We start from the raw sequence: 15701 nt of genomic DNA on the forward strand, positions 1-15701 counted from the left end.
TTCTTTCAGTTGTTGAATTACATGGTTATCTAACTATAGTTTGATTTCAATATGTAGAAGCTTTTTAGTTTGATGTAGTTCTACTTATTTAACCTTGTTTTCATTTCATATGCCCATGGGATTGAGTCTCCAAATACATATTTGATAATAAAGTCCTGCAGTAAGCATATTAGCCATTTTGGGTTGTATTTTTAACAAAAATATAATTATCTGGGGATTCATAAAATTGTTGTATGTATCAGTATTTCATTTGCTTTTATTTCTAAATAAGTAAGCTGGTATGCATATATTAGTTAAGTGGTTTATTTTCAGTTTGGGATTATTACAGTATTAAAGTTTTGTAAACATTTGTGTATATGTTTCTATGCAAATATAGCCTTCTTCATTTTTTTCTGGATAAGTACCAAGAAGGCAGTACTGGCTCATATGGTCACTGTATGTTCTGTTTTTTTTTGTTTTTTTTTTGTTTTTTTTTTAATTTTTTATTTAAGAAAGGATTAATGAACAAAAACATAAGGTAAGAGGGGTACAACTCCACACAATTCCCACCACCCAATCCCCATAACCCACCCCCTCCCATGATAGCTTTCCCATTCTCTAGCCCTCTGGGAGCATGTATGTTCTGTTTTTAAAGAAACTGCCAAATTATTTTCCAGAGTGGCTGTAGCATTTTATATTCTTGCCAGCAGTGTATGAGTAATCCACTATCTCCACATCCTTGTCAACATTTGATGTGGTCACTGTTTTTATTTTAATCATTCTGAAATGTGTATCATGATAGCACATTGTGTTTTGAATTTACATTTTCCTGATGGCTAATGCTGACCATTTTTTCACTTGCACATTTGCCATCTGTATATTCTCTTTGATAAACTGTCTGTTACCCATTTTGTAATCATATTGCTTTGCTTTTATTGTTTGGTTTTGAAGTTATTTGCATAGTCTAGATAATCTAATATGTATTTGAAATTATTTTCTCCCAGTCTATGCCTTGCATTTTCATCTTCTTAGCATCTTTTGTAGAACAAAAGCTTTTAATTTTGCTGAAATTCTTTCTGATTCTTTTTTAATTTTAATTTTTTTAAATATTTATTATAGGGATTAATGATTTACAGTAAAGAAAATTGTTGGTACTTTCTGATTCTTATGATTTTCATGGTTGGTATCTATTATAGAACTATTTTCCTAGTCTTGTGTACCAAAGGTCTTTCCTGTATTTTTTTAAGGTTTTGTTTTATTTTTATTTATTTTTTAAATTTATTTTTTATTTAAGAAAGGATAAATTAACAAAGCCATAGGGTAGAAGGGGTACAGCTCCACACAATTCCCACCACCCAATCTACATATCCCATCCCCTCCCCTGATAGCTTTCCCATTCTCTATCCCTCTGGGAGCATGGATCCAGGGTCGTTGTGGGTTGCAGAAGGTGGAAGGCCTGGCTTCTGTAATTGCTTCCCCACTGAACATGGACGTTGACTGGTCGGTCCATACTCCCAGTCTGCCTCTCTCTTTCCCTAGTAGGGTGGGTCTCTGGGGAAGCAGAGCTCCAGGGCACATTGGTGGGGTCTTCAGTCCAGGGAAGCCTGGCCAGCCTCCTGCTGGCATCTGGAACCTGGTGGCTGAAAAGAGAGTTAACATAAAAAGCCAAACAAATTGGAATTAGAGAATGCTATGAAAGGAAAGGTCAGGGAGTCGGGCTGTAGTACAGCGGGCTAAGCACAGGTGGTGCAAAGCACAAAGACCGGCATAAGGATCCCGGTTCGAACCCGGCTCCCCACCTGCAGGGGAGTCGCTTCACAGGTGGTGAAGCAGGTCTGCAGGTGTCTATCTTTCTTTCCTCCTCTCTGTCTTCCCCTCCCTCTCTCCATTTCTCTCTGTCCTATCCAACAACAACAACAACAATAATAACTTCAACAATAAAACAAGGGAAAAAATAAATAAAATAAATATAAAAAGAAAAAGTACTTAAAAAAAAAAAAAGAAAGGAAAGGTCTCCCCCGAGTAATGAAGCTGAAGGGTTGTCATTACACACGTGAAGTCTCTGGACACAGTCTGAGCTGAAGCATGTTGAGGTGGCAATCGTTGCATTGATTAAGTTGTGATCGGCAGATGAATATTATTTGATATGGATTGGGAGAGGCATGCGGGAAAGTGGGCCCTATCCTAAGGTTCCAGGAATGGGGGAAATATAGGCTGTATAGTGGAGATGTGAGGTTCCTGCTGTCTTAGGGTTCAAAAAGACAATGGATAATTAATGTTATCGTCACATTATTTGGTAATTTGTTTTATTTTTAACTCATAATATCTTTTGAGCTAATTTTTATTAGGCTGTGGGATTTAGGTTCATTTTTGTCTTTTAGATCCATTTTATCCAATTGTCTCAACACTGTTTTTGTAGAGACTGCCTTTTCTCAATTAGGTTGCTCTTGCTCTTAAGACAAAAGTCAATTGGGCTGTTCAGTGGGGAAGCAATTATAGAGGCCAGACCTCCCATTTTCTGCACTCCATAATGATCCTGGGTTCATACTCCCAGAGCGATAAAGAATAGGAAAGTGTTCAGGGGATGGGGTGGGATAGGGAGTTCTGGTGGTAGGGATTGTGTGGAATTGTACTCCTCTTAAGCTATGGTCTTGTGAATAGCTCCTGTTGTTGTGGTGGTCTGGTGTCGGGCTGCACCGCGGAGAAGAGATCGGACGTCCAGAGCAAAGGGGTACACAAATCTTTATTATAGGATGGGGGGGGTTGGTTCGGACCACGTGGAGCCAGCCAGCAATGGCCGACCACGGGGGGAGAGCAGGGAGCGAGACCTCAGAGAGGGAGATCTGAGAGCCCAGGGTGGGGGGGGGTGAGGGGGCTTTTTATTGGGCGACAACCAGAGGTGACATGTAGGGCCAGGATTGGTTGAAGGGGGCAATGCTAGGGTTTCGCGCGGCGTAGTAAAACCTGGGGGCGGAGACTGCATCAGAATAACTCCTCAGCAATATCTCCTCCTATCCCTTTATATCTAAATGGACACAGTAAAGAAAAATGGAATGGAGCAGGCTTAAATGTTTTAGAGGAATGCCATGCTCAGGTGGGAAGATGTAGGACTTTCTGTGGAGGATGGAAGGCTTAAACGGCTGCGAACCTTGTGAGATTTATGCGTCCTCCTATGCTCAACCCCTCTTTAGAGAGAGAGACTTACCTGGAGAGACTCATCTCATAGGTTTAAGCGCAGCCTGCTCAACCATCTCTTCACAATATCTCTACATCTTTTCTATCTTTCTATCTAGTAATTGCATAAGATGTACAAAGTCTGTAAAAGACTATCATGGGGCAGAAACCTTTTGGGCATAAGCCTAAATGATACAACAAAATAGGAAGGGACAAGTAGGGGAGTAGTAAAAGCCAGTGTGGTGTGAAGGGAAGGATTGGTGTGTAAAGGAACATTCCCTGCTTGGGTGGGGAAAGGGGCGAGGGTACATAATGAGGGGGAGGCGGGAGGCGTGACCCACCAAACAGAGGGGCTATTTGGCATTGTATAGTCCTCAAGGCAATAGTCTGTAAAGTCTATGAATTACTCAGGATTAGTCTATGAAAAACCAGCAGCGTGAAGGGAAATAAGCTGCTTCAAAATTGTGTAAAATGTATATAGGGTATGTCAGAAAGTCCGATACAAGTCTCAGTCCGAAGTAGATGGCTAGGGGAAGAATTGGCAGGGGATGCAACGCTGCATGAGGGAGGTCAGCCACTGGAATGTTGCTTTTCTGTAGACAGCCAGCTGGAACTGCCAACACGTGACAAGCAGGTCAGAAGCAGGAACGGTAACCAGGCATGAAGAAAGTTCTGTCCTTGGAGTCTGTGTATCAGGTTCTTCAGATCGCATTGAGTGACATCTAGGATTTCGGGGGGGTGTGCCACGGTAGTCGTGCCATCTAGTGGGTGACGTCAGGGTGTGCAGAGGTTCAGATGGTTTTTCCGGGATTCCTGTGAAAGAAACACAAACAATCTGCTTCTCATGGTTAATTTGAACTTGTAACAAGTTATAGGTTTGTTATAGTTGATACCTTGATGATTATAATTGGTTTAGAATCTCTTTATGATTTTATTTAAAGGTCATCTAATGTGACCTCCTGTAGCAGCCTCTACTGCAGGATCTTGAGACCAATTTTAGCTAAAATATGTATTTTAAACAGACTCAAATTGCTTAGAGAGTTAACGCATATTTGTGACAATGATTTTAACATTTACAGTGCCAGATTGATGCCAGATCTGTTGTGGATTAATTTCCACAAGATAGTTTACAGGGCACCTTTGGGGGTCCTTCAAAGGTGTCCTGTATATAAAATTTATATAGTTTAGTTTTGGGAATGAATAGTCACGTTGAACATTTAGACTTTTACCTAAATAGTAAGTTACCTTAACAAATTAATTTTTACCTTGTCTGGTAAAAGTGTAGCTGTAGGGTTACACTTTTGACCGTTAAGTTAGTGTTACCAAACTTGAGACATACCCATAAACATTTAGTTATAACAAACTGGAGGAAAAAGAACTTTTATTATAAAAACACATTATTTAAAAACAAATTTAAATCTGTCATTAGTCACACAGTTTAAGACTAAACACTTACATATATACCAAAACTATATATAAAATTCAAAAGAGGGAGAAAGAAAAAAAATTTTTTGGAATGTTTCTGGACGTCTCCAGAAACTTTGGCTGCGTCCAGCATTTTTATATAAAGCCAATTACCTTTTAGAGTACTCCAAGCAGATGGGTCATGCAAAAAAAATTTTTTTTTTGTCATTCAACACACTCACTCACAAAAACAACTGGCCAGTTATAACATAAGACATACAGGGAAAGGGTAGGAGAGAGGTCTCTATGAGCCAGATTTTGCAGGTTCTGCCATGTCGTATTACGGGTCCTGGGATGTATCCTGCATCTGGTCCTCTTGTAGTATTTCTTGTTCTTCAGGAATAACAGCACCATCCTGCGGGTATTGTCGGACATGGCGGGCAGGAACCCAGACAGGTTTAGAGAAATTTTGAGGAAAAATGCATGTGAAACCCCTTCCCATGGTCAATAATGGGTCAGGCCCTTTCCAAATTTTATCGAGTGGGTCTCTCCATTTGACCTTAATAGATGGGAGGGTAGATGGTGTTTGCCAGTGAAGAATAATAGGGGGTAAGGCCGAGTTATTGTAAATATTAAAGAGATTTAACGTAGTTAAGGGTTTTGCTAGCTGGATATTGGGGGGATATGTTCCTCCTTTATCTTTATTTAGTTGAGCCTTCAGAGTTTGATGGGCCCTCTCGACAATGCCTTGTCCCTGTGGATTGTAGGGAATGCCTGTGGTATGAGTAATATTCCAGAGGGAACAAAAATCTTTAAATTGTTTGCTTGTAAACATAGGTGAATTGTCTGTTTTCAAAAATAATGGGACCCCCATAACGGCAAAACAAGAGAGCATATGGCTTACAAGCTTTTTAGCACTTTCTCCTGTCTGAGCTGTAGCCCACATAAATTTAGAAAAGGTATCAATTGAGACAAACACATATTTTTGTTTGCCAAAGTTTGGTATGTGGGTGACATCAATTTGCCAAATAGCATTAGCTTTTAAACCTCGGGGGTTAACCCCAAGGGTCTGGATAGTAGGTGTCTTTATGAGACTTGCACAAGAAGAACATGTAGCGAGGATATGTTTTAACTGTGGTACAGGAACATCAGGGAATTGAGCTCGAAGGCCTTTAAGATTAACATGGGTTAGAGAATGAAAATTAGCAGGATCAGAGACAGAGACTGGGAAAGTTCCTGTGGAGGCAAGGCGGTCAACTGCAGCATTCCCTTCGGACAGGGAACCAGGAAGAGGGCTGTGGGAACGAAGGTGTTGAATATACAGTGGTTGGGTTCGAGAAGAGAGCATAGAGGCGATTTGAATCAAGAGAGGGGAAAGTGGGTTGTCACCAATTTTCACATAAGAACGAGCAAGCCATGGAAGTAAGTTAACAGTATACACACTGTCAGAAAAAAAGGTTGAAGGATTCTGGTACAGCTTTTAATGCAAGGAAAACAGCATAAAGTTCTTTGTACTAAGGGGAATTATCAGGAAGCTCAGTAAAGAGAGGTTTAGGAGATTGTTTGTCTGGGTAATATATAAGGGCAGCAGCTCCCCTTTTCCTGCCATCAGTAAAGATTGTAGGAGCAGAGGGAATGGGATCCTGAGAGAAAACTTTAGGTGCTAGTAGAGGCAGAAGAGGTAAAGAAGCTATCAATTTATTGGAAGGAAAATGGTTATCTATTTGTCCTGGAAACCCCAGGAAGCTTATGGCAAAGCGGGAATGATGGCGTATAAGCCACTCTGTATCTGTGAGAGAAAAGGGCAGAATGATTAAATACGGTTCTTTCCCTAAGACCTGCACAGACCTATTTCTCCCTTGGCGAACCATGAATGCTAACGCGTCTATCTCAGTGAGGAGTCTTGGAGTTCCTCCTACTGGCGTGTGAAGCCATTCGAGAACCCCATGGTCTTGCCACAGTGCCCCTACTACTGTGGGGGTGGAGTTTAAGATTAGAAGGTTTACTGGAGAGGAGGGGGAGAATCTAACAAGGTGAATGTCCTGGAGGGCCTGGTTAACCCTTTCCAGTGCCAAGGAGGCCTCAGGAGTTAACTTACGTTTTGAAGAGGGCTGTTTGTTTCCTTTCAACAGGTCAAACAGTGGTTGGAGGCAGCTTGTGGGCAGATAGAGATACTGCCTAAGCCAATTTAAATTTCCTAGAAAACTTTGTAAAGAAGCAAGACTAAGGTTAGAAGGGAAGGTAACATTAGGTTTTAAGGGACGAATTTGCGTTAGAGAAATCTCTGAACCTAGAAAGGATATTGGAGGGATTAGCTGTATCTTCTCAGGGGCTACATTAAGGCCGCTTTTCTTTAATGCAGGAATGAGAAAATCACGTAAGGCATAGAGATCTGTATCTGATTTTCCCCATATTAAAATATCATCTGTATAATGAAAAATATTAAGGCCCTTATGAATATATGGGACAAGGGCAGATTTAACAGCCTCCTGACAAATTGTAGGACTATTGGCCATACCCTGGGGCAGCACCACCCATTCAAATCTATCAGCAGGGCTGGCGTTATTAATAGACAGAACAGAGAAGGCAAAACGTTTACAATCTCACGGATGCAAGGGGATAGAGAAAAAACAATCTTGTATATCAATAGCTATGATTGGAATTCCTGTGGGAATTGCAGAAGCAAGAGGCAAACCCCTTTGGGGGGAGCCCCAGACCTGCATGGTTTTATTTACTGCACGGAGATCTTGAAGGAGGTGCCATTTTCCCGAGGCTTTTTAATCACAAAGACAGGAGTATTCCATGGGCTTCGAGAATGACGAATGTGTGCCAAGGACAACTGCTCTCGGACGAGCTCTTTTAAAATTTTTAGCTTATCCCTAGGTAAAGGCCACTGTTCCACCCAGACAGGCTCATTAGAAAGCCAGCTTAAGCGGGGTGTTTGGCTACAAACAGTGGCATTTAGTACTGGGGGTGCTGAATAGACCTGGTATCGCAGGAATGAGTTTTACGCTCTGCAGAGGCGTCTGTGGATATGCTAACATCAAGACATTCCAGAAGATCCCTGCCCAGTAAGTTGGTGCTAATATTAGCTACCAAAGGGTGGAAGTGTCCGGTAGAACCTTCTGGGTCTTCCCACATGAGCGAGTCTCGTGTGCAAAATGCTCTGGTCATCCCTCATTCCATGTAAACTGGGCCCAGGGATAAGTTCCCATTCTTGGGGAACCTCTTCTTGCCTTAAAATCGTCTTTTCTGCCCCCATGTCAATCAAAAATTTAAAAGGAATATTGCCAATCTTTACTGTCATAGAAGGGTGGCCCCGTTCTAAAACAGGAGTGGTCCACAATATCTCATGCCCCGAATTTGTACCATTCAGGGGCGAACCATCTTTATGAAATTGGGACCAACAATCTCTCTTCCAATGAAACCCCTTACGACATTTTGGACAAACAGTACGTGGTCTCTGGCTCCCTGACTGAAACCGGGGTTGCTCTGGCTGGAGGCGTGGTTTCCCTGACTGGAGGCGTGGTCGCAACTTATCAGGACATTGGTTACGCCAATGTCCTTGGCGACCGCACTGAAAGCAGGCCCCGTTTTGCTTACGTGGGGCAACTGCATAGACCTGTGTCATAGCGGGTACCCCATAATTGCCTGATGTAAGTTCCTGTGTTGCTAGAATCTAATTATCTGGGTGTAGGTGTTTAAGATTAAGGCATACCTGATGGAATTGTGGTGTCATGCCTTCCCAGACAATAGAGCGCAGGAGTAGTTTGCGGACATCAGGATTATAAACCTTTCTCTCTAAGCTTCTCTTCACCCTTGAGATGAAGCTCGCCAGTGATTCATCAGAGCCTTGGTGAAAAGAGTTAATGGGAGCTGACGGATCTACATCGGGTGTGGTCACCCTTTCCCATGCTTGTGTTGCATAGATCCGTACCTGTTCAAAATAACCGGTTGGAAACCTGGCTTCTGCCTGCTGAGCTCCAGATTCATAAGCTCCTGCTCCAAACAAAGCATCAGAATTCCATTCTACCTGTTTGTTACTATTTTCCTGCGATTGCCTAGAGCACTCATCGCGGAAGCATGCCTGCCACTGAAGATAGAGTGGGTCTGGGAGTGCAGCATGAGCCAGATATTTCCAGTCTTGTGGTGTATTTAAATGCTGGTAAAAACTCCTCAAGACGGACTTGGTCCATGGAGAATGCATTCCGTCCTCCCTGACTGCTTGTCTGAGTGTTCCAAGGGCTATGGCTGCCACGGCTGAGGGTTTTGTTTAGAAGGGGCCAAGTTTACCGGGAATGTGTGGATTTGGTCCGATGGCGCGGGAGAGGGAGCTACAGAAGTGGAAAGTGCTGTAGAAACTGCTGTAGTGGCTACAGGGGAGACTAAACGCATATCTACGGGGATGGAGCTCCTGGGATGGACTGCACATGGTTTAAAATCCTTAAATGCTGAAAAAATATCCTTTAGCTCTCGTATCTCAGTCACTAGGTCCCTTAATGGTGACGTATCAGCAGGGGGCGGGGTCAGGGACGAGGAAGCCTCAGGCAGAGCTGAAACCGCAGTGGTAGGGGCCGGGGGCAGAGCTGAAACCAGGGTGGCAGGGGCAGGGGGGGTTCAGGGTCGCAGAAACCTCAGGTGGAGCTGAAACCAGGGCGGCAGGGGCAAGGGTGGGGTTCAGGGATGCAGAAACCTCAGGCGGAGCTGAAACCGGGGCAGAAGGGGGCGGGGTCAGAGGAGGAGCGTCTGAACACGTGTGCGTGTCTGTGGGAACGGAATTCTTGGGTTTAGCCGCTGATCGCTTAGGACGTCTAAGTCTTAAGCACATGTGATTTAACTCTTGTACCTCAGCCTCAAGGTCACTTATCCTTATGGCATACCACGTTTTACATATCTTGAAAGTGGCGACCACAGTTAAAAAAATCCAAGGGGTAGCGAAAATTAAACCGTTTATGACAGCACGAATCTGTCCCAGGTCAAGAGATAATGACTGGGACACCTCCTCATAAAACAAGAAATTTCCCATGGTGGAGGGAAACGCAGGGCCACAGAAGTGGGCGGATGCCACTTACCTGTGTCTGGGCAGTTTCGGAGACCTCAGGCCGGGCGTGGTGTGGGTACGGAACACGATGGGCGCCAGATGTTGTTGTGGTGGTCTGGTGTCGGGCTGCACCGCGGAGAAGAGAGCGGACGTCCAGAGCAAAGGGGTACACAAATCTTTATTATAGGATGTGGGGGTTTGGTTCGGACCACGTGGAGCCAGCCGGAAATGGCCGACCACGGGGGGAGAGCAGGAAGCGAGACCTCAGAGAGGGAGAGCTGAGAGCCCAGAGGGGGGGGGTGAGGGGGCTTTTTATTGGGCAACAACCAGAGGTGACGTGTAGGGCCAGGATTGGTTGAAGGGGGCAATGCTAGGGTTTCGCGCGGCGTGACGTGTAGGGCCAGGATTGGTTGAAGGGGGCAATGCTAGGGTTTTGCGTGGCGTAGTAAAACCTGGGGGCGGAGACTGCATCAGAATAACTCCTCAGCAACAAGCTCCATTTTATAAACAAAAAATAATAAAATAAAAATCAATTGAGCATATTTATTTGAGTCTGTTGTTGGGCTCTCTCATGTTCATTATGTGCCTGTCTTTCTGCCAGTTGCACAAGATTCTGATTAGTGTATATGTATATATATATGTATGTATGTCTCAAGATTGGGTAATGTGATTCCTCCCATTTTATGCTTTTCAAATTTGTTTTAGTTACTCTATTTCCTTCCCATATTAATTTTATAATAATATTGTCTGTATCTGCAAAAACTTTCTTCTGAGATTTTGATAAGGAACATGCTAAACTGTATTAGTTTCCTAGGAATCTCATAGCAAATTACCACAAGTTAGGTGACTTACAACAGATACATATTTTCTCACATTTCCAGAAGGTAGGTATTTCCAGAAGTCAAGGTATCACAAGGCCATACTCTCTCAGAAGTCTCTAAAAAGAGGACCTTCCTGGCCTCTTCATAGTTTATGGTAGTTTCTTGGCAAAACTTGATGTGTTCTTTTAACGTTGATGCACTGCTTTAAGAGGCTAACACAGATGAGTAGTCTCATAAAACCCAGGGAAAAAATTGCAGAACACATCTTTGGATCCTGCCTAGAATCACAGTTTAAAAAATATATTTGACAGATGCAACATCTGTAGTGATTTATACACTGTTTCTTTCCTGCTGGTGTTGATCTTTTATGTCTTCATCTCCTCCTTCTCCTCCTTCCCCTCCTTCTTCTCCTCCTTTTTCTCTTTTTCTTTCTCTTCTTTTTCATTTTTTTTTGCCATAATTTAGTAAATTGCATTCACCTTTTCAAATAAACATCTCCTCCATTTTTCTATTAGCTTTGTTTTCTCTCACTGATTCCTGTTCTCTATTTACTTCATTCTGTTGACTTTGTATTTAGATGTTGACCTTCTCTAGATTCTTCTAATATGTGCATTTACTGCCATAAATTTCCCACTTGACACTGATTTATCAGTTTCCCACAGAGCTGGCTATGTTGTGTTTTTGTTTAGTTCAATGTATTTTTATTTCCTTTGAGAATTATTTGGCCAACCCACATATTAATTATAAGTATGTTATTTAGGTTCTAAATATTTATAGATTATCCTGTTGTCTTTCTGTTATTGAATTCTTTTTCTTACATAGAAAGCAAGTTTTTTTTCCTCCAGGGTTATTGCTTGGCCTCTGTGCCTGCACTACGTATCCACTGCTCCCAGAGGCTATGTTTTCCCCCTTTGTTGCCCTTGTTGTTTATCATTGTTGTGGTTGTTATTATTGTTGTTATTGTTGTTGGATAGGAGAGAGAAATCAAGAGAGGAGGGAAGACAAAGAGGGGGAGAGAAAGATAGACACCTGCAAACCTGCACCACTTGTGAAGCGACCCACCCTGCAGGTGGGGAGCCGGGGGCTCAAACCGGGATCCTTAAACCAGTCCTTGGGCTTGGTACCATGTGTGCTTAACCTGCTGTGCTACGGTGATATAAATTTTTTAGTTTTTATACAATGGCCCCAAGTGTGTTCTATCTTTGTATGTAATAAATAGGCACTTGAAAGAAATGTGTATCTTGCTGTTGTTCGGGAGGATAATTCTATAAATGTCAACTAGATTCCACTATTTGATGGTGATACTGAGTACTTGTACACCTTGTTGACTTTATGGCTAGTTGTTATATTAGTAATTGAGCAAATATGCTGAATTATCCAACTATAACTGTGAGTTTATCTTTCTTTTCACTTTTGTTGATTTTTGCTTCACATGCTTTATGAGTCTTGTTAAATGCATCTGTGTTTATTATTGCTTTGTCTTATTATGAGTTGATCCTTTTATCATTATCATTATCATCCTATTATCATCACTGGTAATTTTATTTTCTCTGAAGTCTACACTTTCTAATATTAATATTGTTACTCCTGCTATTCTGTGATTACTGTTTATATGATATACTTAATTCCACTATTTTATTTTCAACCTACTTTTAATGTTACCTTTGAAGTTATTTTTTTGTTGAGAGCTCTACATACTATACTGTGTGTATACACTTATCACTGTCTACTGCTGCATCATGTTACCAGTCTAAAGTATAGAAACCTTATCTCTCTTTACTCTTCTATGTTTATAAAATTTTCTTCTATATACTTTTAAAATCACACTAGTAATTACAGAAGTAACTTGGTAGGTAAGACACTGGACTCAATCCCCAGCAACACATACACCAGAGCAGGACAGTTGTATGACTGTCCTGTCTCCTTAAATAAACAACTCTTTGAAAATTAAATAAAAAGATCTAGGAAATAGCTCATTAGGGTTTGGCCCAGATTCAAGCCCCAGCACCACATGGAGTTGCTATTGTACCAGGTTAAGTTACAGTGCTGTGGCATCTCTCTCACTTTTCTGATCTCAATGTTTGTTTATTTATTTACTTATTATTTATTTATCTATTTGCTTCCAGGCTTATTGCTGGGGCTTGGGGCCTACACTCTGAATCCACTGCTCCTGTGACCACTTTTCTAATTTTTTTTCTTTTTGGCTAGGACAGAGAGAAATTGATAAAAGAAAGGAAGTCAGAGAGAGGCCAGGTGGTGGTGCACCTGATTGAGTGTACATGTTACAATGTTTAAGGACCCAGTTTCAACCCCCCAGTTCCCACCTGCAGGGGGAAAGCTTCACAAGTGGTGAAGCAGTGCTACAGATGTCTTTCAGTCTTTCTCTTTCCCCCTTCCTCTCAATTTCTGGCTGTCTCTATTCAGAAAATAAAGATATTAAATTTTTTTAAGAAGACAGAGGGAGAACGAAAGATAAGACACCTGGATACCTGCTTCACCACTTGTGAAGCGACCCCCTCCATGCAGGGGCTTGAACTGGGACCTTGCACAGGTCCTTATGCTTCGTACTACGTGAGTTTAGCTGGATGTACACCAAGACCGGCCCTCTCCCTCAGTATTTTTTTATCTTTCTCTCTCTATCCAAATGAAGAAAGCAGGACAGACAGATAAATCCATGTTCTTCCAAAAAAAAAAAAAAAAAAGGTAAACCACACTGGTGTTTATAATGTGTTCATAATGGTTTGTGAAGCTTGTTTTATGAACTGTAAGATCTCTCAGTTCTAATTATAATGCTTAGTTTTTTATTGAAATTTGGATATTTTTCATTGTATGATTATGATATGAGACTCTTCATACTTACTGAAATCTTTTGTTTTAGGTAGCTCTCTCTGGCACTCCTATCACTAGGGAGGGAATTTGTCTTTATTATTTCCCAAATAGCAATATGTCTCATATAACTCAACTCTTTCACACTCTCTTGTAGTCCAATCTAACCACAATTTTTGTCACACTTACTGTTTCAGGTGCTATTTGCAAACCTAGTAACCCACAATCATTTCCTTTAGTCCTGATCCTAAGCAGGAAAAAATCACTAAAGAAAAGCACAGAATCTAGATCTGGCCGAATTGATTTGCAAGTTGATTGTGTAACACTTTAAATGGGTGTTTACCATTGCTTACAAAGTCTTTCACTCTGGTCACCTCTTTTGCAAATTCCAGTAAAAGAGAATGCTTCAAGCTTTTTCTATTTTCATTAAAACTTAAACCTACCTCAGGATGACACTATTACATAGTGTCTTCATATATTTTTCAATTGAGAAGATCAAGAGTGCCACATTGTAATACCTCATTGGTTTCATGTTTGAACCATAATGCTTTCTTACCTATCTATTTCCACCCACCTATTCATCTTTCCTCTTCTTTTCAAAAGAAGAACTATACTATATACTGTCATTTCAATCTACTTATACTTCTGGAAGCACTTTCTCCTCATTTCATTTTGATTTTTTTTTAAACCAGAGTACTGCTCAGCTCTACGTTATGGTGGTCCTGGGGCTTGAATCTGGGACCTCAGGGGCTTTAAGCATGAAAGTCTGTTGCATAAGACACCGTTATTTCCCCTAGCCCCTCTACTCATTCTGTCTTTTTATAGATCTTTCTTTTCTTCTTTCATGGCCTCTGACAAAAGAAGATGTGTAGCATGGTCCTGGACAAAAAGGCTTAGTAATATAAGGAAGTCAGTTTTCATAAGTTGAACAAAAAATACCCCTAAAAAAAGTAATATCCCAATAAGAAGTGTTTGATTTCTCCTTCATACTTGAAGGGTAATTTGGTAGTATACAGTACATGTGGTTTATTATCTCTCAATATTTGTAAAAAATGTGATTTCATCCCCTTCTTGATTCTCATGCTTGTGCTGAGAAATCTAATGAAAGTCTGATGGTTCTGCCTCTGCATGACTTCTTCCTTTCCCTTTCAGCTTTCAATACTTTTTTTCCTTGTCATTACTTTTGGGCAATGTTACTATGATATTTATTAGAGTTGTTTGTTTAAGGTTCAGTACTTTGGCTTCCTTTCAGCTTCTACTATATTTATCTGTTGACCATTATCTAGATATGGTATGTTTTCTACAATAATTTATCTTAATAGACTCTCCACACCTCTCTCTCTTTCTCTTCATCTTCAGGAATCTCTGAAATTTTCACATTCTTCCTTCTGGTGGAGCCTGCCACGTTCACAGAATGTAAATTCACAGAAGATTGCTTTATTTTTTGTAAACCTTTCTTCTTCAACTGCTTTGCTCTCTAAGAGTATGGTGGTTTTGTCTTCTAGTTCTGCTATTCTATTCTCAAACAGATTTATTCTGGATACAAGTCCTCTCAGGTAAGCTCTGATGCTACTGAGGCTTTATTTTAGCTTCTGTATTTCTTTCTGAAGCTCTCTTTGTGAAATTCTGAATTCTTTGGTGAATGGGTCTCAATATTCCTTAGTTTATATTTGTATATTATGGTTGAGTCCTGAATGGTCTTCATAATGAGCTTTCTGAAATCACATTTGGACATAGTGCTGTAGTCATGTTTTTGTGGTGGTATGGCAGGGGAGGAGTGTCCTCTTCCCTGTTTATATAGATTCAACTGGGGTAAACCTGCAGTGGGTGGTGGGTGATTCAATATGGTTTCCCATGGCTTCTTCTCCCACTCCTGTTCTGAGTTGTTATCCAAGGCTCACGATCTTGCTGTCCTTGCCTTTTTCAGACTGCATTGTGGTCTCTGACAGCCCTATTACACGTTCTCCCCTGTGCTGCTGCCCCTGTATTTGTTATCTACAAATAAAGATGGTTCACCCAGTGGTGGCTTTAACTTAGGAATCTAGCTGCCTCTGCTACGCAAAGTTCTGCCTGCCACTTTCCAAGCATCTGTTGATACACACTACCTGATCCTCAGACTTTATAGGCTGAGATTCCAGATGCTCTTTTTATTAATGTTTTTGTCTCTTCTCTTTTCCTAGCATGATCTTTCGGTTGTGATTACTCTTTGGCCACATTTCCCAGAGGTCTTTTTTTCCCTTTTTTACATTTTTTATGAAAGCACTGCTTTTATATAGTGGTGCTAGGGATTAAGCCTGGTACCTCTGGGACCACAGGCACAAGTCTTTTTGCATAACCTGCATGCTAACCCCCAGCCTCTCCCTACATATTGTTTAAATTCCACCTATAAGTGAGATAATCTGATACTCATCCTTCTCTTTCTAGCTAATCTCATTTAGAATTGTCCCTTCATGTTT

The 15701-nt window shown here is 41.3% G+C and overlaps 1 protein-coding gene and 1 pseudogene across 1 annotated transcript in view; both read left to right on the forward strand.

The window, feature by feature from the left end:
- Nucleotides 1-15701, forward strand: part of TEX11 (testis expressed 11) — a 358449-nt gene that overhangs the window by 325915 nt on the left and 16833 nt on the right. The gene's annotated exons all lie outside the window — the stretch shown is intronic.
- Nucleotides 10597-10711, forward strand: LOC132536080 (small nucleolar RNA SNORA26; annotated as a pseudogene).

Source organism: Erinaceus europaeus, chromosome X, assembly GCF_950295315.1.
Source record: "Erinaceus europaeus chromosome X, mEriEur2.1, whole genome shotgun sequence".
Taxonomy (NCBI): Eukaryota; Metazoa; Chordata; class Mammalia; order Eulipotyphla; family Erinaceidae; genus Erinaceus; species Erinaceus europaeus.